This window comes from Sciurus vulgaris, assembly GCF_902686455.1.
Source record: "Sciurus vulgaris genome assembly, chromosome: X".
Classification (NCBI taxonomy): Eukaryota; Metazoa; Chordata; class Mammalia; order Rodentia; family Sciuridae; genus Sciurus; species Sciurus vulgaris.
The window spans coordinates 301,197-325,323 of NC_136471.1; the positions used below are offsets into that span (position 1 = coordinate 301,197).

The following is a 24,127-nucleotide window of genomic DNA, read 5'->3' on the forward strand; positions in this document are numbered from 1 at the left end:
AATATCTGCAATACAGTGGGCAGTAGGGCCTGGGTAAAACAAGGATGTTGAGTAGAATTTTTAAAAAGGGATTGGCTCTCAATAAATTCTTTGCCATTCCAGACCTGCTAACTCTGATCTGGCTAACAGGGATGAACTGAAATAGATACATACTATAGCAGAAGGTAAGATGGAAAAAATATTGAGAAATGAATAGACAAGAGACTGCTGCAGCACACAGACTAGATGAAAAACTACCTCTGCATGCATGTTTATGATTCAGAAATTCACTCATTAAAGAGCCATTCATTGTGAGTAGCAACAGTTAAGAAACTGTGCTGTTAGTCAATTCCATATTATATTAAATCAGAGAGAGAATTACATATCCCACATTACTAAATAGGAGTCAAAGTGATTACAAGTTTTGGCTGCAGATTGATGGGATCTAGTGATTTTTGTCACGTACTACCTCTGCAGTAATGAATGATGCATTGTAAACCCACTCCCATCTCAGTCTCTCTGGCCAGGTGCTCACAGCTTTCTCAACAGTTTTTCCTGTAGCCCTGAAATTTGCTATGTTCAACCTAAATAGTGATTTCTTTTCTTATGCCAATTTAGGGACTAGAAAGCTAAATCCATTCAAGAAATGCTAATCTTTGTTAATGGAAAAAGTATTTTCTCCATGGAACCTAACATCTCTCATGTTGAAACTAAAGTTGAAAACTTTCTTATTTAAAGCTCTCATATGTTAACACCTTCAGCCAGTTCTAATTTCTATGATAAATCCTTTCTAATACAATATGACTCAATGTTCATTTCAAGGAAGAGGGAGGAAGAGAAAAAGAAGGGGCTGGCTCCTGTTTTCTCCCACTCTTGTGGGTTCAATGCTGCTTTTTACCTTACTGTGTAACGGCTCTGGGGTGTGTTACTTTTTTTTTCTGTACTCTGCTGTTATATACACTCGTTCTCAGAATAACTGAAAGCAAACATAGGGGGAATTTCTGCTATGGCTTTATATGTTTTCCTAGTTATACTGTTCCAAAGTCTGCTCTCTAAAAATCTCTCTCTGTGCAAAAGCATTTGCATCTCTATCAAAGCACACCCCCCTTACAAATACCAAGTTGTATATAGTTTACATTACTAACCTCTCTGCCACTGACTGGGCCTCCCTCCTACCGCATACATCTTGCTGGAATTGCCAGGTTCTCACCACATTTAACTCTTAACTTGTCACTTTGCTACCCTAGTCCTACTCATTAATTTAATAGTTTCATTAAGACTTATAGCAGTTTATTTCAAACCAGGGAGTAGTGCAGTCTTAATACTTTGCATTATTAAAGCTGTTTTAGTGATGAATGATACAGAGAAAATTGTAATTATCAAAAGAACTCACATTCTTCTAATCCTGAGGAAAAATGATAAGCTAGTTGTTCATTTAAGAAGCTGGAATCTTCTCTTTAAGCCCCAAATCCTTTTATAAGACACAAGAAACCTAAGTTCTAGTCCTAAAGCTAGCTTTACTTTACTGTGTGACGGTAGGCAAGTGACCTCTGTTCCAGGCCTCAGTTTCGTCATCTGCAAAATGAAGGGGTATGAAAGAAGGGTTTTCCTTTCTTGCCCCAATGCTCAAAATTTTGTGCTGGGTTTGGTGGCTGCATATCTCAGTCTCAAAAGTCTTTCATGATCTTTTCTTTAGATTCTTTACTTCCTCACTATTCAACTCCTGAACTCTGAATAAACACTTCCAAATCGAAGTCACTCAGATCACTATCTAGACTGTTTCACAGCAAGAGAAACCTAAAAACAGAACATAAAAAAACAAAATACATGGAATGTTACCATAAAGTCTTAGTATATGTTTGTTTAGAGTCCAAGAGAACAAGTGGGATACTTCATTATGGATAAACTGCCAGTCTTTGCCTTATTTGTATTTATGTATGTAGCTGACTTGTTAGGAACATGATTTAACACCTGGCATACCCAAATTAATGTAATAGCACATCATGTTACAGTGAAGTTTTAATATACCCAGAAAAGCAACAACAGTTTACACTTCAAAATAGATTTCTGTTTAAGAGTTCAAGGTTTGTTTTCTGTTCATTCAACTTGCTTTGCTGCATCAGAGTGAGTGATAATTATAATTAGATGTGTGGAAGGGAGTGGATGCTGTAAACCATTGCCTTGGGTCCTATTAAATGTCTATTGGCTAACTAGACATGCTCACAGGTTCTCACTTTCAACAAAATTTTCATATGCCACACAGAGACATGTGCACACATACACAGGCATAGATCCAGAGATTTCTAAAGCATTGCTCTGACTCAGTGTAAGTGGGGGGTTATGCCGTGTCAGCTTGCGCCATTTCTACCCAGGGCAAGGTGATGTGATGAAATCTGAACGATGCACAGCTCAGACTTGTGAGCCAATAGCAGACTAGCCCCACGCTGACAGGATGCCTGCTGGGCAGCCAGACTGGCCTCAGCAAGGGCTCTTCCTACGTCCTCAGCTTGGGTGGTTAGGCTGCGCTATGAGGGGCTTAGGTAAGCACCAAAATGCATTTAAAGGTCAACAGGCTGAACATTAAATTGACATTTGGCTAAAAAGGGATCATTTTGAGATCCTATTTTGATCTGTAAATTTCCAATACGGATAATTTTCTGCAAAAGCTGATTCATTTAAATTTCATTTAAAGGGTTTTCATTTTATTTTACCCACGCGCTTGCGCGCGCGCGCGCACACGCGCGTACACACCACACACACACACACACACACACACACACACACACACACACACACACACACACACACACACACCACAGGATGGCTGGAATGAATGGCAATCTGTGCATTGCATAGAAAGAATTCTGAAGTCTTTAAGAGCTAATCTCTGTAGCTTACCTTGAGAAAAGGGTTTATCCATGCTGAGAAAAGCAGAATAACTAATGCTCCATTTGGCTCAAAGGACCTCCTCTCCTGAGTCTTTAGGTTTCTCCACCTCTCTTCGGAAAGTCTGAATGAAAACTCCTTTACTGGCAGTGAAGCCAGAAACAGAGATAGTTCTGTCTTGGTCTTTCCGACACAGCAGAAAAAAGAGAGAGGAAAAAATAAAAATAAAAACGGAGTTGGGGGTGAGACTCAGACCTGTAGTGGCAGATACTTTGTAGAGATTTTACATGCAGATCTAAATCTCGATGCACGTATTCCCCAAAGAAAGCTCAGCAGGGTAAGTTGTTCACCTCCTCCTCCTCTTTCTCCTCCTCCTCTTCTTTCTCCTCCTCCTTCTCCTCTTTCTCCTCCCCCTCCTCCTCCGCCTCTTTCTCCTCCCCCTTCTCCTCCTCCTCCTGTTTCTTTACCCCCTCCTCCTCCAGTATTTTCCTTCCCCTCCTCTTCCCCTCCCCCTTCCCTCCTCCCCTTCCTCCTTCTTTACCTCCTCCCCCCCACTTCTCTTTTGCCCCCGCCTCCACCTCCGCCTCGATCCCCTCCAATCTGTCAGATGAACTGAAGCAGCAGAAACTGCAGTTGTAGGCATAGGGTATCTCAACAGAGCAATAGATACCGCTAGCATGTGATTATTTATATAGTTCATGGTGTGTTGGTATATAATCTGCAGGGGGAAGGGAGGGGGATGAAATAGCACTGTGTTCAGCTCAGCTAGCACTGTTTTGTGAATGTAGACGATTTCTGGAGGTCTTGTGAATGGGTTGTAGAGGAGGATGGGAAGGGATTTATTGCTCCTTGTTATAATTTCTCTCTCCCCCCTCTGTGTCGTTTGCTTTCCCGGAGCTGTAGCTCTTAATGCTTGGCTAAGTGGCGTCATCCAGTTGAAATTGAATCGACCCATTAAAACTCCCCATAGGAATCTCTGTATCCGGTCCCTGGGTAATGACTGAAACAAAATTTAAAGGAGAGTGGGGGTGGGGTGGAGAGTAGCAATTTTAAGGAGGCCTTATTTAAATATCTCTGCCAATCACAGTCCTACCAAGCCACTCAGCCCTTGCCGAATGATTGCAAGCTTCAATCAGATAAAGAGAAGGAGCTTCTCCTTTGTTTAAGGGTTTCTCCCACCTCTTTTCCTCATTCATTCCCACTTTTTCAGCCCTAATGATTGTCCATCCATCATTCTCTGGGAAACCTTTACCCAACCTTCAGTATGTCATACATTCGACAACAAATATTTATAGAGTGCCTTCCTTTGTGCTAGGTGTTGTGAATCCCTGCCTTCATGGAGCCTCCTTGAGACTGCCAGGGTTCTGAAAATAAAGCAGCCTTAATTTACTCTTAGAGCTAAGGACAAAGCTTTCTGTAAATTACACTCAGTCCACTATTTAATTCAATTTGGAGGGGTCTTCCTTCTGGGCATCCAGACAGAAGTACTTGGATAAAAGGAATTCTCATATTTAAAATAAATGAGGTCTGATTTCAAATCCTGTTTCAATGGACAAGTGGCAGAAGCTTGGCCTTCAACATTCTTAGGATGCTTTGGTTACCCCATCTATAAAATTGAGATGGTAAACGGTGACAGTTCACAGTAAAACAAACTTGTGAGGCAGGAAACTGAGATTCTTAATCTTACTCTAACTCCTTGTGTGACCTTTGCAATTTACTTCTCTAGAGACTCAATTTCTACATTAACATGAGAGGATCTGATTAGGTAATTGCTTAGGTCTCTTTTAGCTTTGACATTCTATTATTTACACCCGCTCAGGGTTGTTCAAAAGAAAAAAAAGCATAAGATTTTAAAAATATATTTTTGAGTGTATTTGCACATGCTCTATGTTGAAGGTATCCCAAACTGTTCTGTTGATATGTGATGTGTGTGTGTGTCTGTGTGTGTGTGTGTGTGTGTGTGTGTGTGTGTGTTCTAAGGAAATCCAGATCTATTTTCCCAATAGAATTCCCAGTCAAGAAATTTTGCTATGTAAATTCTTCTCTTATGTGGGCTCAAACCTCTTCCTTATACTTGAGCTTATAGAGATCATGAAAACCATTAAAGCTAAACTGTTGGTTCATCTGCAGAAGAGAAGAGATTACTGGTGTATTTGTTCTCCCATTTATTCAATAGATATTTATTGCACACCAATTGTATGCCAAGTACTGTACTACTAAGTATATTTAAATCAAATAGATAAGGGTTCATATTTTTGCTCTTTAACTTGTGACCTATCTGACTTTGAGCAATTCAATTCACCTCTCTGAGCCTGTAGATTGAAAAAGGTCTTGCATTTAGAAGTTTTATCATGGTGTCTACCATATAGCAAACACCCAGTGAATAGTAATGATGAATGTTAGGAAATCATTCCTGCTCTAGTACATAATGATTTCAGTTTGAAGTTCTTTAATTTTTAAAAGTACAGCTTTAAATATGAACAGATTGGGTCGCCTAATTCTTTTCCCTCCTTTATTCTGTGAGCCTATATTAAGGTAACAAATTATTCAGCCTTATCACCACTTAGGACACTACACATGACAAAAAATTATATTGATGGTCATTCATTCATTTGATAATGCCTACTATGGGACAATATCTAAGTTCTGGTAATTCAACAGCTAAATGGAGGATCTCCTCAATTTAGGAGGAGCAACTCCTGCTCTCTAGGAGTTAACATTTAATTAGGTAGGAAGACATGTTTACTTTATACCAGATACTGTTCTAAGCATTGTATATATTTTAACTTATTTAATTATTATAGCGACCTCATGAGGTGAATTTATAAATTGTACTGGTTTTACAAGTGAGAAACAAAAACCCAAAGACATTAAGTAACTTGTCCAAGGTTACAGAGCTAGTGAGTTGTAGATCTGGGATTTATCCCAGCCCAACTCACTCCAGATCATGTACTCTTAACCATTACACCACAGTACCCAACCATCTGAAAACTCTTCAAAGATTTTTCCTATAACACTCCAAACTATTTGGTATCTGCTTTGGTTGGAAGATTTCTCTCCCACAAATTCCTATGTTGAAAATCGATCACCAATGTGATGGTATTAGGAGTAGGGCCTTTAGGGTGATTAGATCTCAAGGGTAGAGCCTTTATACAAGAGGCTTCAGAGCCCTGCCTTGCCCCTTCTACCATGTAAGGACTCAGCAAGAAGGTACCATCTATGAATCAGGAAACAGAATCTCACCAGAAACTGCCAGTGCCTTTATCTCAGTCACTGCAACCTTCAGAACAGTTATAATAATAATTAATAATTATAATAACTAATAATGTTAATAAATCCATATGGAATACATAATTATAACAAGTTATGTTATTTATAGATTATTTACTCTAAGATCTAAGGTTACCTAGTTAATTGAGCCTAAAAAAAATGACAAAGTCCCTCAACAGTTTATATTGTTGCATACTCCTTTGTCTTTGAATATCTGATTGGTTTTCCTAAAATGCATCCCTAACTTATATCTTTCAGGCCTAGGTATAGATGTCACTCACTGTAAGGAAAAAAATCTTCATAATAACCTCTTTCTCCAAAAGAACAGTTTAGGTAAATGTCCTCTCTGTGCTCCAGTGGCCTTCTTATACTTAACACTATCATAAACTTATCACTTTTATTGTAATCATCTATCTCCCATTCTAGACAGTGATTTCTCTGACAGAAGATACAATATTTATCATATTTGTCTTTGCCACTGTATCTCTAGGGCCTGGCACTTGCTTATTGAATGAAAAGCTAACTGACTGTTGAAAATCTACATATATATCTTTATTTGTACTTTAAGCTGTTGTGTTTCTAAAACGCTATTGTTAGTTCCATGAATTTTGATAGGTTATCAGGATAGTACAATTATATACAGAAATTTGATGTTGAGACATTATAAAATTCACTACATATTAACCTGACATCTTGTTTTGCAAACTCATTAGATTTGCTTAACACTGCATTTCAAGAACTTTGTTTTCTTGTCTCCTTAGTTAATGGTGTACTTTTCAGAAAACATATTTTGACAAATTCATTGAGTTGTTCAAGATCAGACAGCTAATTATTGATAGTATGGGGCCTAGAAGCAAACATAGATCCTCTATCTCTCAATCCGGTCCTTTCTTTGTTTCTATAGGATACCTTGTTGGCATTAATTCAGTTCAAATTGAATTTGCTGATATTGTCTCAGCACAGATCAACCCATATATTTCTGTAAGCCACAATTTCCAAAAAACAAATAAATAACATTAAAGGACACCAGACGAATCACCCTTCCCTCCAAATATCTACCTTACTACACTGTTTAGAAATTTATGATTTATACTTTTGTAATGAATTAAACACATCTTTTTACACTTTATAGAAACTGGTTGTTCAGGTCATTTTTTATATGACAGTTAACTCAAAGATGTTCTGAAAGAAGGGAGAGTATATCTAACGGTATACTGAATAAAGAAGATAGGACACGTGCAAAAGTGTTGTAGGAGTTACAAATGTAGAAATAAATGAAGCAGTCAAGGAAGGTTTCACAGAGAATTAGAAGACGGGCAGAAAATGAATAAACATACAATTCAGATTAAGGGTACTGTGGAAAGTCAGATTAGTAGCAATGTGCATAGAGTCTAAAAAGAGTGAAACATTTAAAATATCTTCTGTAAGAGGCATATTAAAGAGGGAACTGAATGTGTAGTGTTAGAGAATAATTTGAATAACAGGCAAAGTAATTTAGATTTAGTGCTCCAGGAATTAGAAATAATGTTTGAATGAAGTAATAAGCTATGAAAATAAACCACATTTAAGAAAGACACATTGGGCATGATATATTGGAGGGGGTAGCTACTTGAGTAGGGTCAGCTAATTTAGAATACCCTGGAGTAATTGAAACAGGAAATAATAAGGACTAAGTTTGGGAACTGATAGTGAGAAGACATTTAAGGATGCGATATGTTCTGTTGAATATGGCAATGGCAATGATGCCATTAACATATACAAAAGTTGGAAGGCAAAGATCAGTTTAAAGGAATAAAGTAATATTAGGGTTAGAAAGAGGTTTGGACATTATATTACCAAATCTCCATTATAAAATTGTATTCACAGGTCTAAACTAGCTCTTTATCCTGATTTCTGTTTTCCACTAAGGTACAGAATCTTATTTAGTATTTTTTATTGCTTCTTTTTAGTTATACATGACAGTAGAATCCATTTTGACATAATTATACAAGCATGGGATATATCTTGTTCTAATTCAGACCCCAATATTGCCTCTATAATATTTTTCATCATCTCATCATTCACACCCCTGAAATCTTATCTAGTTACACTTCTTTTATGGTATTTATCACTTTCTAATTTGCACTGTAGTTAACTTATGTATATATCTTGTCTTTCCAAACAGAATTACTCAAAGATCCATATATGTGCCCTACCAGGTACTTTTACTGTGACTTTCATATAAGAAAGTGTTATTGAAATAAACCAGGAAATGCCAAATTAGTAGCAAAGCCAGGAATATAATGCAGATCTCCTGACACTTGGTCTAGTGTTCTATTTACTGCAGCATAAACCAGGGAAGATGATGAGATCATGTGTTTTTCTTAAGAAGTATCAAATTTGAGGTGATTATGGGACATTTTCAAATAGCAGAATTTGGTACCAAGTTAGAGATATGGGACTAGAATTGGAGTGATATAGGAGAGAGACTTGAGGTTGTGTTAACATGGAAAAGATCATTGGCATTTTTTAAAATGAATAAAACCTCTGAAGTAGAGGAAAGGGAGAAAGAAAGAGAATGTGGTACCATGTGGAAAGTTAGAAGACAAAAGGATAAAGAAGAATTAGCAAAGAAACCAGATGTTGGAAGGGGATCAGAATAGCACACTGTCACAAAAGAGTACAGAAGAGTGCAATAAGGATAAGGTAGTCAAAATGGCCTAATACTGAAGGGAAATTAGGACAAACAATTAAAATATCCAATGAATTTAGCAACAGGGGACTTTTGAAGACTCACTGAAAGTATTTTGGTGGTAGGGTAAAAAGTCAAGCATTAGTAGGTTGAGAGGAAACCAAAGAGTGTAGTTGTAAGATTCTAATAACAAGGAAATCAACTGAATTTTAAAATGAAAGGAAGGAATTAGTGGGAAAGAAGAGAAGAAGGGGGAGGGTTAAGGTATTTGTTAGAGCCAAATTCCAGAAGAATCTACAAGGATTGACATTTTGGACTAAAGCATGGTGTGTACTTTAGAGTGAAGGACAGACACAAGCTTTACCCCAGTTACAAATTTACCTGGAACTATCTCTATTGAAAAAAGAACTTAAGCACTTGAAGCCTGGATAAGACTCTGACAACTAAGGAGTCTCCCTAAGTTTGACCCTAATGAACTCCAAGGATCAAAGAAATGAGCCAATCTTTAAGAAGGCCTCAAGAGTCCAACCTAGGTTTACAACCAGTTTCATTAATTAATGGCTGTGTGATGGTTGGTTTGGCTACTTTGGCCTTTTGAGCCTCACTTTTTTCACTTGTAAAATGGGGACACCAAATATTTTCTTTGTTGAAATGTAACTTAAGATAACAATGTAATAAGAAATGTCAGCACTCAACAAAGGTTTTTGGAGAGACTGCTCTAGGTACTGTGCTGAAACAATTCAAAATGGCTCTGCCCTGAAAAAGTTCATTGGCCTGTGGAGAAAACAGATACATTATGCCAGTGGTTACAATATATGCAGAACATAATGCTCACTTATTTGAAGAAAGCACAGAAAGTTTAGGAATAAAGATGAGAGAAAAAAGAGATAAATCAAATTCCATCTGCAGAAGTCAGTGAAGGCTTCCTGGAGGAAGTTTTCCTGAGCTGAGTCATAGAGGATGTACTTACTCTTGTCCGAACACTTGGTACACTGCATTTAAGTGGTCTGTTTACTTGTCTATTCTCCCAATAGACTGAGAACCCTTTAAAGAAAGAGCATACCTGTAAGAGAAATCTTCTATAATGTTGAATTGAGGAATAAAAGAATGAGTAAACGTATCCAACTGGTAAACATACTTCTATTTTTGCCCTTGTCATACTGTATTATAACTTTTGTATTCTATATTCTTTCCATTACTAAATTATGAGCTCCTTGATTCCTTCAACAATCAGCAAATATACTGAGGTCCTACTTCGTATCAGGTTCTGGGCATACAGGAATAAATTAAGATACGATAATAAATTACATATCAATATAGGTGTGTTATTAATATATAATTGTTAAATGAATCTCTGATCTCAAGAGATTCATAATTTAGTGGGAACAATAGCCAATAGACAAATATAATACAGGATGACATGTGTTTTGGAAAGGAACAGAAAGAAATACACCTAATACAGTACTGATGGGGTCATAGAATACATCCTAGAAAAGGTGATATTTAAATATAAATTTGAAGGTGAGGGAGATTTTACATAAATAGGGAATAACATGTACAAATGCCATGAAAGAAGTATGATGGCATGAGCTACAAGAAAAAACATTACAGAATCTCCAAAACTGAGTATAATGCCTGGCAGAGTAGATGCTTAGTATATACTGATAAATAAAAGAATGGATAAATACCATTACAAGCAGAGATAATGTCATGAACAAAGATACTTAGGGATGAAAACACCATACTGTCATTCACTCTAAGAGGGTCCCCTATACTCGGTCTAAACAAGTTAGGAGCAGAAATTTTCTCTAGAAGACACGACACTGCATGTGTTACTCATACTCCTATAATACAATGAGCTTATTTAGAAACAAATTTAGATGCCAGTCCAATATAGTATCTAAAATAATCATTTTCAGGAACTTCATCCATAAACCTAATGGAATTCTCTGTTTTTAAGCCATTTTTCCTTGTTTTGTCTGCATAAACCACATACTTTTGCACAAATTCTGAAAGTCTTTCCTCATTCTCTTTCTTCTAAGACCCAGCTCAATTTTGTTTGAGGCCAGTTCTATCCATACTGTATTGAAGTCAAGAAAGCTCTTTAGATGAAAAGCTGACCTGCAGTCATCCTGATTCAGCAGTGATGATGCCAGAAGTAAGCAATGCCAAGGAAATACAGATTCTTAACCAAGAAGCCTATAGGGATGGTGATAATTATTTTATTTTCCACTGAAGCTGGCAAACAATATAGGAACAATATCACAAACAATGGAGGGGTTTGAGGGACACAAAATGTGTTCCTGTGGCAAGAAAGCTGGATTAAGGGTAAGGAAAAGGAAATTCTAGTATCCTAACCTGCTGCATGACTTTAGCAGGTCAATTTTTATTTCTAGGCCCTGTTTTCCTCATCTGTGACAAAGCAAGTTTCAATGTAATTCAATAAAACAAACATATACCAAACACATAAATAATACCAGACAATAGGTTTGATGTGAGAGATACAGAGATGACTGGAACTCAGTGTGCTATGTTGTAGGTCATCAGTACATACTGATTGAATAAATAAATGGTCTTATTCTCATTACTCACAGAATAGTAACTGCAGGACAGTCTGTCAGTAAATCAGATGAGGGATGATTATGGCCTGAATTGTGGTAGGGGCAGTACAAATGAAGAAAAGAAGATGATAGAAAGTAGAAAAAAATCAAGACTTAGTGACTTATATGGGGTGTTTATTGTGCCATTTGCTAAGATATGGAAGAAAAAAACTGAAGTAAGTTGTGGGGATGTTGGGTTGGATGTACTCATGTAATATATGAATGATAATATACAATCTACTATACATGAATTTGAGTTTACAAAAAGATCTGAATCAGGAATAGAAATGGTGACAACAAAAATATACGGATTTAAGTTGTGTGAATGGTTGACCCTAGCTAGAGATAATGTGTAGAATGATAGAAGGTCAGAGATTAAAAATATTGGAGAGTACCTATACTGAAGGGGTGAGGAGAAGTGAAGTCATAAAATAAAATGAGAAGGGGCTGGGTTGTAGCTCAGTGGTAGAGCACTTGCCTAGTATGTGTGAGGCACTGGGTTTGATCCTCAGCACCACATAAAAATAAATAAATAAATAAAACAAGGGTATTGTGTCCAACTACGACTAAAAATTTAAAAAAATAAATAAGAAGGAAGTCAAAGTATTTCTCTGGCTGCCCTGTGGTATATGTATTTAGTAGAGGAGCTTGGGTTAGAAGTAGGAAAACAAAAATTAGAAAGTCATTTCAACAATCCATAAGAGAGAATAGTTAATAGTGGAAATGAAGAGAAGATAGAATTGGAAGTTATAATTCTGGAATTCTGATTATATTTTATTATATCAAAATATCTGTTTTTTTCCCTTTTCAGTGAAAGGCATCATGTATATTTTCCCAACCTAGTGTATGTGTATGTACATGTACAAGTGTGTGTGTGTTCATCTTAATGTATCATAATTCTCTAAGTCACTTAAAACTTAGGAATGGAACAAGGAGACAAAGTGGGGCAAATTTCTGTGAATGTCAGGAGCTCTCAAGTAGCTGATATGTCCACATTGTACTCTTCTATACAAGGAAGGCCAGTCTGCTGCAGGTGACAACAGCACTGAAGATTGCATTTGCTTCTAGGAGCAGTTTATTTTCAGAACTGACATCCCACCCATTACTAAATATAACCAGATTTTTTTCCTTTCAAACAAAGTTTTTTTCTGTTAAACTTCAATTAAGATGTTAGCTGTATATTATAAGGTCTCTCCCACCCCTCCAACCTTCGTGAACTTTATTCTTGTTATACTCCCTCTCCCCAGCCTCCTACTCTTCTTTTCCTTGCCTCTTTTGTTTCTTCACTTTCTAATTTTCATTTTATTTCCTATTTCTCTTCTCTGCTTTCTTGATGTCTTTCTCTATCACCGTCTGTCACTTTCTTCTTGATGCCCCTAACTTTAAAAAATTCCTTAGGAACACTCCTTCCATCAGGCCAAGAGAAAATAGATATCCAAAGACTAAAAATTAAATGTTTTGTTTGTTTATTTTTAAATCTTCCAAGGCTGAAGATAGTGATGTCTGTCTTCTTTATGTGGTAATGAGTTGACATGTGATATTAATGATATCCTTGTATTTGTATGTGGTCAAGGAAATATTATACATAGATAACATATATCCTTAAAGGAAAGTGCTAAAACCATCTTTATTCTAAGATGGAGCCATAGAGGCAAAGAGAGTTACAGGAAGTTACTTTAGACAAAACAGTGAATATATAGCATGAATGAGATTTGAGCCCAGGCAAAGACTCTTAAGATCATCATACCCTTAACTTCCATGCCACATTATTTCTCTATAGTAGGATTAATGCCTATTGTAGGCTAAGAAGGAGATGGAAAGATTAGAAAGACTAATAGCACCTAAAATAGCTTTCAACTGATGTAACATTTGAATTTATATATATATATATATGTAGATATACACATGTTTGAGTATATTTGTATGTATGTATGTACATGTTTATATACATGAATACAAATAAATAAATAAAAATACAAATGAAAAGTTGTACTCCATTTGTGTACAATGAATCAAAATGCATTCTGCTGTAATGTATAACTAAATAGAACAAACAATAAAAATGATAGATGAATACTCATAAAAAATAAAATAAAATAAATGCACACACAAATTCAGCTAGATGTTAAAATTCAAGATCAATATACAATAATAAATCACACAACAATATACCAGCAACAACCTGAAAATGAAATCATGAAAACAATTCCATTTACAATAGCATTAAAAATAATAAAATACTTAGGAATAAATTTGAAAAACACATATAAGATTTATAAACTGAAAACTATGGAACATTGTGGAAAGAAGTTAAGCAATGCCTAAACAAATGGAAACACATTCTATATTTATGTATATAAAGAATTTTGTTAAGATGACAATTCCCGAAAATGTGATCTATAGATTCAATACAGTTTCTATCAAAATTCTAACTGGATTATTTTTTCATAAAAGTTAATGAGCACATCCTACAGTTCAAATGGAAAGGCAATGGTCACAGAACAGCCAAACTAATCTTGAAAAGGAGGAGCAAAACAGGAGTATTCAATCTTTCTGATTTCAAAATTTACTACAAGCTACTGTAATCAAGATAGTATGGAACTGACATAAGGATACACATATAGAGCGATGAAATAGAGTTGAGAGTCTAGAAACAAAACCTTGCATTTATAGTTAATTGATTTTCCACAAAGGTGTCAGCAAAATTTAATGGGAAAAGAGTAGTCTTTACAACAAATGATGCTAGGACAACTGAATAGACACATGCAAAAGAATGAAATTTGACCTTTATTTCAAAACAGATAGACCTAAAATTAAGAGTGAACACTTCAAAACTGTTAAAAGAAGTCATAGTAGTAAGTCTTTATGACTTTGGAGTATGCAAAATATTTTAAAGATACAACAAGAGCACAAACGAAAAAAGAAAAAGTAGATAAATTTCACCTCTTCAAAATTCAAACCTTTTTTGCTACCAAAACTATCATCAAGAAAGTGAAAATATCAGGCTGGGGTTGTGGTTCAGTGGTAGAGTGTTTGTCTTGCATGTGTGAGGCACTGGGTTTGATTCTCAGCACCACACATAAATAAATAAATGAAACAAAGGTATTGTGTCCATCTACAACTAAAAATATTTTTTAAAAGGAAGTGAAAATATAACACAATATGGGAGAAAATGTTTGCAAATTGTATATCTGAATGTAATTTGGATATATAATAAAGAACTATTTCAATTCAACAACAAAATGAACTAAATTGAAAAATGGGCAAAGCTTTGAGTAGAAATAGAAATTTCTCTAAGGAATACATACGAATAACCAATGTGTACATGAAAAGATGCTCACCCTCATCAGTCATTAGGAAAATTCAATAGATACAATTCACAATCCCTAGAATGTCAAAACAACAGACAGTAGGAAATGAGGATGTGGAAAAATCGGAAGACTCAAACATTGTTGGTGAGATCATAAAATGGTGCATCCATTTTGGAAACAGTTTGGAAGTTCCTCAAAATATTAAACATGAAGTTATATGATCTAGAATTCCATCCCTAGATATGTATCCAAAAGAATTGAAAACAAAGGATTTACATGAAAATATGTGCATGAATGTTCCATAGTAGAATTATTCAGAATAGTCAAAAGATGGGAATAACCACCAGCTGATAAGTGAATAAACAAAATGTTGCCTATCCATACAATGGAATATTTTTTGGCCATAATAGGACAGAGTTGGGGAAAGGAAGCAGGGTATGGGAATGGAAACAATAGTAGAATGAATCAGGCATAACTTTCCTATGTTCATATATGAATACATGACCAGTGTAACTCCACATCATGTACAACCACAAGAATGGGAAGTTATACTCCATGTATGTATGATATGTCAAAATATACTCTACTGTCATGTAGAACTAAAAGGAACAAATAAAAAATTAAAGAAAAAAAAAAACGAATGGAGCAGTGATACATGCTATGACCTTGCTGGACCTTAAAAACATCACAGTAAGTGAAAGAAGCCAGACACAAATGGTCATGTATTTTACAATTCCGTTTATATGAAATTTCCAAAGTAGGCAATTCCTTAAAGATGGAAAGTACATTAGTGGTTTTGGGGGCTAAAGGAGAGAAGAGTTGGTAGTGAATGCTAAGAAGTACAAGGTTTCTTATTAAGTTGATGAAAATGTTATGGTGTTGATGGTGGTGATTCTACAACTGTAAATGTAGATGTGTAAATGTACTGGAAACTACTCAATTGCACACATTAAATGAATGTTTTATTGGATGTGAATTATATTTCAATAAACCTGTTTTTTTTTTAAAAGAATACATTTTCTGAGGGTCTTCAGTTTTCATCCAAATAGACTCCTGATGTGTATGACTCTTCCCTTGTCAGACATGTCAGTCTCTGACTGATGAACAACTAGATTATTTTTAGACTTTTGGTACTCCAAACACTGCTGTAATAAATATCTTTTACATATATTTTGGGGCATTTTTGTTAATATATTTATAGGATAAATTTATAAAGTAAAAATGCTACAACAAAGAATACATGTCTTTTATTTTGATTGGCATCACCAAATTGTTCTCCAAACAGCTTGTACCAATTTACACTAACACCAGGAGTTTAGTAAGGATCCTCATTTTCTTTACATGCTTGTCAACTAAATATATTATCAAATTTCTTGATCTTGTTCCATTTTATTTTATTTATTTTTTACCAATTTCCTTATTTTTATTTAAATTAAAATAAACTATGATAACACACATAATTGATTTATAATATATATTAAAATTAGTATGGTGAAGGAGCTGGGTTTTAAACATTTTTAGTCCTTTTTGCTAGTGCTTATAATTCCTTTTGTTAGAATATGGTCATATAAAATAGTCATAAGAAATTTAGGGATATGTTAAATGACTTTTTCACTTAAAAATTACCCTAACATAACATCAGATTCTACTACTGTGCTCCATAATCTCTTTTCTAAATTGTCTTTTTAAAATTTATCTTTTAATTTTTTACAGACTGCATTTTGATTCATTGTACACAAATAGGGTACATCATTTCATTTCATTTTAGAAGTAAAAAATGTTATCTTGGGTCTTAAAAATGAGTGAAACAACACTTTTTAATATAAATATTGGCTATATGTCTCATTTTGAGAACTATATTTTCATGTTCTCTATCCATTTTTATATTGTTACTTTTCATTTTGAACCTGAAAGACCATTTAAATATAATGAATTTAAATACAAATATTAAGGTAATTAGAGCTCTGGCGTTAATTCATCAGTTTGTGATTGGCCTTTTGACTTAACTTATAATACTTTGTGTTATGAAATGTTTTAAATTTAATTTAAATGTTTTAAATGTTATGTAATCAAACCCATCAATTTTTTTATTTTTTAAATTATTTTGGGTACCAGGGATTGAATTCAGGGTCACTCAACCACTGAGCCATACCCCAGGCCTATTTTGTATTTTATTTAGAGACAGGGTCTCACTGAGTTGCTTAGCGCCACACTTTCACTGAGGCTAGCTTTAAAAACTTGTGATCCTCCTGCCTCAGCCTCCCAAGGTACTGGGATTAAAGGCATGTACCACCACGACATGCAACTTTTAAAAATTTTAATTGACTTATAATAATTAGACATGTTTATGTACATACTTCAATAGATGTATACAATCTTTCCCATTATAGGATCATGGGATCTACATTTTGTGCATATATCTCCCCGATTTTCTTCTAGTACTTTGTACATTTTGTTGATTTCTTACTTTTCAATAAATCTTTGATCCGTTTGAGTTTATTCAGCTGTCCTTTAGAGTTTATTTTTACCAGGATCTATCTAGGCACATGTCATTCTCATTCTTCCTTCTTGAGATTTGGTAGCTGTTTCAATCAGAAGACTTAAGTCATTCTTCAGTTTAAAGAAATTTTAGTCCATTTATGTCTTTGATTCCATCTTCCCCACCCTTTCCTTCCCTTCCCTTCTTTTCTCTTCCTTTTTCTTACCTTCTCATCCCTTCCCCTCCTTTCCAATGATCATTAAAATAAGTACTAGGATTCTTGTACAGATTCATATGACTCTTACTTTTTTCACTATTTTCCCTTGGCTTTTATGTTGTATCCTGGGAGAATTTCTGTTCAATCTTCAACTAAGTAATTCTGTTTTTAGTTGTGTGCATGCTGCTAGTTACCCCTTTATAACGTATAAATTTTGGAATTATGTTTTAATTTCTAAAACATATTTTTCATCTTTGTGCCAGACTGAGATATCATCAATAGCCTTTCTATATTTGGGAAACTCACATAACAATTTTTGCCTTTTTAATGTAGATGTCAAAACTCAAACTTCTAGAATGTACTGATTCTGCATTGTCAGAATACGACTTAGATTCTACCAATCAGATGTCCTAACATGAGACTTTGATTCATAATTGAAGACATACAACATAAAACTGTATAGTTTCTCTTTTTTTGGAATAGGTAGTAGCAAAGGATCTTGGATCATTGGGATGGCAGAGATTGCAAGGTCAAGTTCTTAATAAAGTAGTGACACCAGTGCTGGCAGCAAGAGTTGTTGCAGTAAAGTAAATTTCTTGGCATCTAATGCAAGAGCAACAGTTTTTCTTATCAGGGCAATAGCACTGGTCCTCAGCATTATTTCTGGAGTATGAGCTTTGAGATTGGTTTTCAGCCTCCTTCAATAAAAAACTGCATTAAAAGTATAATCTCAATTTTGGTATCCCCTTCTCAAAAAATCTCTTCTTATCTTTTGTGATCACTCATTCTAATGCCCCAGTTCCCATATTTTCCTTACCTTTCTGGGACCTCCAATTCATTCACTGATACATACATGATATATAGATAGATAGATAGATAGATAGATAGATAGATAGATAGATAGATAGATAGATATAGATATAGATATACATACAGTTGTCAATGGACCTTTATTTTACTTGTTTATTTTTATGTGGTGCTGAGAATCCAACCCAGTGTCTCACACATGCTAAGTAAGTGCTCTACCACTGAGCCAGAACCACAGCCTCCCTACAACTTTTTATTGGCATTCACTTGTCTCATATTCTCACTTCCCTCCTTACCAGAATTTAGGTTTCATAGTTCATAATTACTGTCACTCCCAGACATGTACCGTTAGTTTTCTCCCTTTCAATTCATCATATTCATATGAAAGAAACCCCAAACCTGCCTAAATTCAACTGTCATTCTATTTTGTTTCGGTGTTAACTGGTTTGGTCTCCATTTAATTTTAGTCTCTTCAAATTCATGACTATTAACCTCAAGTGGGCTTTTAATGCTGCTTGGCAATGCTATGACATTTTCATAATCCACTCTCTTGATGACTATTTTATGCCAGCTACTCTCCTTAAGCCTCCAATATCTACTATTCCATTCTCACTCTGATGACCTTGTTTTACAAGTTACCCTTGTTAACATTACCAATGACTTCTATATTATTAAATTCAAGGTTTAATTATCCATCCTCATCTTAATTGACCTGTCAGTATCATTTATAGAGTTGATCACTCTCTAAAACACTACTTGGCTTCCAGGCTGACTTTTCTTTATCTCTCTGATTATTTGTTCTCATTGTCCTATGGTGATATTTTAGCTTCCAACTTTGAAATACTGAAGCGTGATCCTTGGGCTTCTCTATCTACACTCATTTCTTGCTGATATCATACAGTTTCATGACTTTAAATGTCTTCTATATAGTAGAGGACTCTCAATATCTATGGACTAGATTCCTCCTTTAAACTCGAGAGTAATATACTCCATTGCCTACTCAATATCTCCACCTGGATGTTTAAAAGACATCTAGTTAACATGTCCAAAATATCAATTCTCCCTTCTTCAACAAAAATTAACCAAGTTCCTTACAATGTTTTCATGATAATAAGTAGTACCTTAGTTATTCTAGTTCCTCAGGCAAAAAATCTTAGAGTCATTCTTGTCTTTCCTCTTGTTTGCCCCCAAACCAGTAATCAGAAAATCCTGTTCATATTTTCTTTAAAATATACCCAGAGTCTGATCATATTATTCCTATCCCCACTACTGATACCCTACTCCAAGCCAAAATCACCTCAGTATGTTAGTCTCCAGATCAGAATTCTTCCTTTAAAAGTCTTCATCTGGGGGCAAAAATCAGTGATAGAGGTGGGATTCATGTAAGTATTCCTCAGTATTTTAATTAAATATACCAATTGTCATTCTATTCCCCATTATGTCCCCTACTTTCTTAATTTCTTTCTTACTACTCCTGACCTTAGCATTATTCCAGTTTTCTACTGGCAAAATTAATTTTTTAGAAGTTCTCTCTTTGCCTGTGTAGAAGTACCACTCCATAAACTCTATTCATGGCAATTACATAACTATAAAAATGATATTTGATTCAATCTGCCTATGGGCAAACAGATTTTCCCCATATTCATTTTATTAGGTAACATTTCACCTTTAAATACATTTTATAAATGGCAATTGATTTCGTTGATACTATCCTCATACCAGGTGTTTACTATCTCATTATACATGGCCACCAATTTATATTTAAGATACACAAACATCTAGTGCTTACTAGTAGCAAGAATAACTTCCTTCTATCATACCACTTGAACATTACACAAAGGGTTAGGATGCCAAGAATAATTCTTATCCCTTCTCACTTTCTGGAGCAGTGCTATGCATCATGTGTTCCACAGGCCAGTCACAAAACTGTTACCAGTATATTATGACATAGATATGATAAGTATACAAATCATAAAAGTACACTGATCAAGTATACAAAAGGTAAGGATTTAGAAATTTTTAAAACATTTGACATTGTTGCTATATCCATGTGCATAATTTCCTATTTTTACAAAACTCCATGGCAAATAGGAAATTTAGAAAAAAGTGGGGGGGGGGGGGCCTTCACCATAGAGAATTGAGAAGCACTGCTCTAGATTGTCTCAATAATGCTGTAGAGAAAGTTGTATAGTTTCCCTTCTTGTATTACCTTTGTCTTCCTCAGGGTTGGCCTTTAAGCCAAGGGACCTGGCTGTCTTCCAGGCAGTCATTTCCGTATAGTTTAATAGCTATAGCCAGTGAACAGAAAGTGCATTTCCTGCCACCATACTGTAAAATTATTATTAATGTAATAGGAGAATGCACTTCTGGTTTTGGCACTGATGTTTGGGATACTGCATAAGATCTGGTAGCTTAAAAGAGTGGGCAATATTTTGGAATATGGATTAATGGAAATAGAACCACGAGGAGTACTTCCTGTTAAACTATGCTATATTTGATCCACTTATAGATAATTTGATAGCACAATATTTTAAATGAAAATAGGAAAATCTCTTCTTAAGAGGGCCCATGAAACTTTGCTCAAGGAAAGTTTTAGGTAGTTAGGTTTTAGCTCATTTTAAGAAATTTTTTCTAACTACTAATGTATTGATTAGTCTATATTTGGTAAATGTTCAAAGATGTATTTATAAAGTATCATTCATTCTATAATAATGAAGCCTGAGATAAGTTGAAAATTAGATTAAGTCAGGGCCCCTTCCAAAGCATGATTCTGTAATTATGTGCTGGGATAGATTTAGGCATCTAAGGAAAGAAAATTAATTTTGAATCAGTAGCCATTAAGTGTGAGGCTCTGTGATTCCTCTTTGACTTAGACAGAAAATCTGTTATGCTTCAGAAAGGATGTAATAATGAGGTCATTTCAGGGATTAAAGTTTGCTTAGAGATGTATTTGATCTCAGATCCACAGTTCAGAGTCAAGAGGAAACAATGAAAGATTTAATGAAGTAAATGGAAATACAGACAAAAACATGGAAACCTTATGTGTAGAGTAAACACTTCTAGGAGTCCTTTTTACACAGAACAGTCCTGATTATCCAATCTTTCACCCTTTAACAGTTATCTTTTCCTATGATTCTAGTCTAAACTAGTTGATTGTGTTGGAGTTCATTTATTGGGGTCATGGTGCAACAGTCTATTATAGATCAACCAGGTTGGTCCTTCAAGAATTTGTACCCTAGTAAAGAAAGACTAATGCAGATGTACATACTATTAATGTTAGAGAATGTAAAACTCTAAATACAACCATGATAAAGCAAGGACTGAAAAAGAATGGTCACTATTATAACTATCTTAAGAGTTAACATATACATAAATGAAAATATTTTTCTTCCCTTTACATTTATAAATTTATGATTAACAGTTATTCAGGTTAACTATTGGATACATGAAATCTTGGGGAATAGAAAAGTTAATTGAGGGTAAGAAGATTTTCCAATTGCTTATAAGGACTTTGTATTGTCTTTTGTTCATTAAGGTGAAAAAAAATGTATTAACCAAATTAGAAACCTAATTATGTTGGGAAGAATTTAATGTCAAATTGCCTACAGTAAACTGAATTGGGCAGTTTATTTCTGTAAGTTATTTCTGACTAAATGTCCCAGAAACAAATCAATATGAAATATTATTAATATTTACTTGCTTACAGGTATAAAAGAAAATAATGTGAAATACTTTTTTAAGAAAGGAGAAGAAATTTGTTATGAGCCAATTCATATTGCTGCAAATATCTTGGATCCAAGACTGAAAGGCAGAAATGTAAATAATGATAGTACTGCTGCTGCTGCCCTAGATTGAATTACAAAACAAGCAGCACATTTAGAAATTTATGCTGGAAAAATCCTTTCAAATGTGTCTGAATACAGAACAGTTACAGTGTTTGTGCAGTCATGCAGTTTGGACTTGTGCCAAGTGTAACGCTCTTATTCCTGGTCCCACCCTCCTGATGAGGAATCTGAAGGCCAGGTTACAATTCAACGTCTCCATGGCTGGCTCAAATTCCTACCCAGTGCTTTGGAGTTTTCATCCCTACTAAGTTTGCTAGTGGAAATAATAATATTAATAACAAATGTATATTTGGTGCTTACTATGTGCCAAGTAATATGCAAGATAAATTACATATTTTATCTTAAGTTCCATACTAAATCTATGAGGTATATTACTCTTCTGTTCAAGTGGGGAAATTGATACTCAATAGGGTTAAAGAAATTATTGAAGGTCAAATAGTTTTATCTGCTCAATTAAAAGTCTTGCAAAAACAGTTGTCTTTCCTGATGTCAAAGATTATTTTTGTTAGAAAAACAAAGTTATGTATCTTGGAATGATAAGGTCTCCCAAGCCTGGACATATAGCTGCTGTCCTCAGAGGAAATTCCCATCCATAGAAGATTTTGTCTGTTATTCCTGCTGTTTACTTTCAACCATATCTGTAAAATGTTGTCAGTCAATACCTCTCAGCAGCTCTTCATGATGGTTTTTATACCAACCTCATCTTTACGTCAAAATTTAGGGAATGGGAGTTAGTCTGGGATGAGAAGAGTTTCTCAAGCTTGTAGAAAGATGGCTTTCTTTAGTGCTATTCCTCAGACCACAATCACATAGGATCCCTCTTTGGCATAAGAAACACTTGAATAGTGGGAAAATGAGACTAGGAACTGAAGGTGAAGGGGTGAGGAGAAGTGAAGTCATAAAATAAAATGAGAAGGGGTTGGGGCTGTGGCTCAGTGGTAGAGCACTTGCCTAGTATGTGTGAGGCACTGGGTTTGATCCTCAGCACCACATAAAAATAAATAAATAAATAAAACAAGGGTATTGTGTCCAACTACGACTAAAAATTTAAAAAAATAAATAAGAAGGAAGTCAAAGTATTTCTCTGGCTGCCCTGTGGTATATGTATTTAGTAGAGGAGCTTGGGTTAGAAGTAGACAAGTAGAGCAGCCACAAGGCAAGCGAAAGCAGTTCATTGCTAAGAGTGGTGTAGCAGGTTTCTGTGGGAAACTTTCCTTCCAGTAATGCCCTGCCTGCCTGCCTGCCTGCATGATGTGAGCAGTGACTGTGTGAGGCTGTGTGTGGCTCGCTCTCCTCTCTCTCTCTCTCTGACTTCAGTGCCCTGGGTCTGCACTCACATTATACTTTTTTCTCACCATTTTGTGCCTGATTTCCTCTGTGGGATTAGTGTTTTTATCTGTACATCAGGACACTGAGAGAAACATCTTAAGCCACGTTTGCCAGGAAAAGTTCCTTCCCACTTGGAATGTGAAGTGAAACACACCGCGCCTTGCAGAGATAGAGTGGGCAGGATGATCGCAGGGCTATGTCCCTCCAGCAGCCCCAGGAAGCTGGAGCCCTTTGGTTGCTATTTCACCACTTCTTTCCCCTTACTGTGGCCCACTGCTTGTTTGCACAAAGACTACCTCTGGAGATCTTCTGGACAACGTCAAATCTGCCTGTCCTCGCAAGAGCACACATTGGGATGACGAGTCACCTGTTTGTGTTCTTGTTTCTCCAAGACTCTTCCTTATTCTCAGCGTTTGCCTGGGATCTCTACCCTAGGGTGACCGTGGAACCCACACACACCAAAACACCCTGCAGCATTTCAGAGTTGCCATGAATCACACTTTTCATTATTCACACTTTGATTTCCCCAAACATCTGCTGGCTCACAGGTGCGCTTACCTCCAGAGTCCCAGTGTGGCAAGGTGTCTTGAGTCTTGGATTCTCTTTCCTCTTCCTCTGCACCCTCTCCTTCCCAAATTTCCCAGATACACTCAGTTGCACACACTGCCCTGTTGTATGTTTCCCTTGGGCAGCCTGGCTTCCAAGAAGAGAAGAGAAAACTGGGCTATGCAAA

The 24,127-nt window shown here is 35.5% G+C and overlaps 1 protein-coding gene across 8 annotated transcripts in view; it reads right to left on the reverse strand.

The window, feature by feature from the left end:
- SPRY3 (sprouty RTK signaling antagonist 3) overlaps positions 1–24,127 on the reverse strand; it is a 142,276-nt gene that overhangs the window by 11,712 nt on the left and 106,437 nt on the right. For 2 of the 8 annotated variants that reach the window (XM_079124550.1, XM_079124548.1), the window contains 2 exons: positions 23,953–24,087; positions 2,878–3,048 (listed from right to left, as the gene is read on the reverse strand). The gene's annotated coding sequence lies outside the window, so the exon portion shown is untranslated. Of the gene's footprint in view, positions 1–2,877; positions 3,049–6,108; positions 6,146–14,747; positions 15,749–23,952; positions 24,092–24,127 lie in introns of those variants that run through there. The other 6 variants (XM_079124549.1, XM_079124552.1, XM_079124554.1 and 3 more) reach the window with 4 other exon arrangements.